This window comes from Condylura cristata, unplaced genomic scaffold (assembly GCF_000260355.1).
Source record: "Condylura cristata isolate star-nosed mole 26May11 unplaced genomic scaffold, ConCri1.0 scaffold00015, whole genome shotgun sequence".
NCBI classification, from domain to species: domain Eukaryota; kingdom Metazoa; phylum Chordata; class Mammalia; order Eulipotyphla; family Talpidae; genus Condylura; species Condylura cristata.
This window is the reverse complement of record NW_004567116.1, coordinates 36,630,457-36,632,727: the sequence shown is the minus strand read 5'-3', so window position 1 is coordinate 36,632,727 and position 2,271 is coordinate 36,630,457. Positions and strand designations below refer to the sequence as shown.

Sequence of the window (2,271 nt, the reverse complement as noted above, 5' to 3'; positions counted from 1 at the left end):
TTGACTTTTGCCCACGAGGGGATGGGTAACTTCAGGTGTTTGATTTAGAGATACATTCTCTGTGTTCCGTATTGTATATTCACTGTATTAAAGTCACTTTTCATTAAAGCTTTATATGTTTTGTCTTGTTGTGGCGGATGGCAGAACCCACTTAGAGCAGGCAGGTTTTGGGGACTTCAGGGGTGCCTCTCTCTGAATTGAGGTGCCCTATAACAATAGGACCTCTACAGGAGCCTGCTTTTAACTACCATGTATGTGCTTGTCAGCTTACTTCCCACACTGTATATTTCGTGAAGTCAGGGACACTATTTTGTCCACTACGATATCCCCCATGCCAAGAACAGTGCCTCCAGTATTTCTGAATATATGAGAATTAAATGTAAAAGATGAGGTCCAGATGACAGTATGTTGGAAATGGAAGAGTCCATAATGATACAAAAAGGCAGTAGATTTTCCACTTAAAGTTGACACAACAGAAGCTGGTGCCTATTACTGAAAGCTACAAAAACACATTGTGAAAACAGCAGTTTTAAACTGAGAGATGGTGCCTGTAGGAAAGTAGGGTAAAGGAATACCAAAACCATAAATCAAGAAAGTGCAACAAACTTATTATTAACAGCTTATTATTATTATTATAGATTAATAGGATCATAACGATATCTAATTATAATAAGATCTAAACATTAAAGTTAAAAGTGGTTGCCTCTGCAAGGAGAATTTAGTTGCAGATAGCTATTGCTCTTCAATATAGGACCATTTCTTTTATTTTCTATTACACATAAATTACTTCCACAAAACGTGTGGAATAATTAAACATTTAGTTGCTTTCACTATGCCCAGCTGGGAGCCAGACTGGGAAAGACTTCCGTGGGGGGAGAGGGCGGAGCCTGGACAAGGAGAGGAAGGACAGAGGAGGGGAGGAACCGGTCCCGGCGTTCCAGAACAGAAGGGAAGGATAACCTCAGGCCCCGAACCTGGACAGGGCCAGGGAGCAGGCAGGTGGGGGCACAGGAAGGTGACCCTGCAGGACTGCAAACTTCGGAAGACGCACGGCGGACGGCTTTTACCCACTTCCCTCCTTAACCCGGACTAGCGCTTGAAGGCTGCGAACGAAAATAGGCTCTGGTTCCCAGGGCCGGCTGGAGTGCCCAGCGTTAGAAGCTGCGGGTCCCGCCCGCACAGTACTTACCGTCCTCCCGAAGACCTAGGCTTCAGCATCCACTACCCCTTCGTAAGACCCGGAGGTGCTCTGAGGTCCCGCCCTCATAGTGGGAGCCAATAAGCAGCAAGGGCCAAGCACCGGGATCCGCCCACCCAGTGGCGTCTTTGTGGGAAAAGCCAATCCTAGACAGGGATCAGGACGACGCTAGCCAATCCAAGGTGGGGAAGCAGACTCCACCAGCTCTAGAGGTGTGCGTTTTAGGCTGTCGAACATTTTCTGATCTTTCCTCCTTATCAAAGGCCCCTTAAATCGAAAACGGGCTTATCTTTAGCCCTGGGACGAGTAGGATTGAGGAACCCGAGTGAGGCTACTCTGACTCTACATTAACAGAGATTCAGTTGGTGTTGTGACTCACACTTCTGGTTTGGCTGATAGCTGCTCGTCAAAGAACTTTGATCCTTCTGGTGACAAAGTTGGAGAAAGCTATTCATTTATGGTCCTCCCTGGTGGCCCAGGTGTTAAAATCTCAGCACTATCAAGCTGTCAGCAGCCACTGTAACATGAGCTTGACCCAGGTAGTTGGAGCCGCTGGAAGAAAGCAGTCAGGGAATGTGGAGACAGATTCAAGATTTAATTCCGGCTTCAGAATACCGGCCAACGAGGACCAACACCCTCTAGAGAGTGTGGCCCCCGAGCAATTACAGAAACCAGTTTTTATACACTGCAGGCAAGGAAACGAAACTTATTGTTACAGAGATAACATTCTTGCAGTGGTCCTAGGATCATATGATCTGATCATATGACCCATATCCTGCTACTGTTGCAGACGGTAACCAATTTAATCAATTTTACAAGTTTTCTTCCTCTTGCAGCAAAGTTATTTGGGGAATTTCCTATCGCAGCAAGCAGGATACAGAAGCAGAAAAGGCGGTTAGCACAAAATGGTGTTAGCTTGGTTCAATATAGGTCCAACAAGGCCAGGGAGAGAACCTACATGGGCAGCAGACCTCTCCTGGCTCCCTGGCTGCTCCTCTCAGCAGTGTATTTCAGTAGATCTATCTGTTCTACTCCACTCTGTCTCTGGTGAATCCTCTCAACTCCCCCCCCCC

At 46.8% G+C, this 2,271-nt stretch overlaps 1 protein-coding gene across 1 annotated transcript in view; it reads right to left on the bottom strand.

The window, feature by feature from the left end:
- The window catches only part of TRIM68 (tripartite motif containing 68), an 8,716-nt gene extending 7,478 nt beyond the window's left edge, over window positions 1–1,238 (bottom strand). The window contains exon 1 of the mRNA XM_004683678.2: window positions 1,190–1,238. The gene's annotated coding sequence lies outside the window, so the exon portion shown is untranslated. The remainder of the gene's footprint in view (window positions 1–1,189) is intronic.
- Between the last annotated feature and the right edge of the window lie 1,033 nt (window positions 1,239–2,271).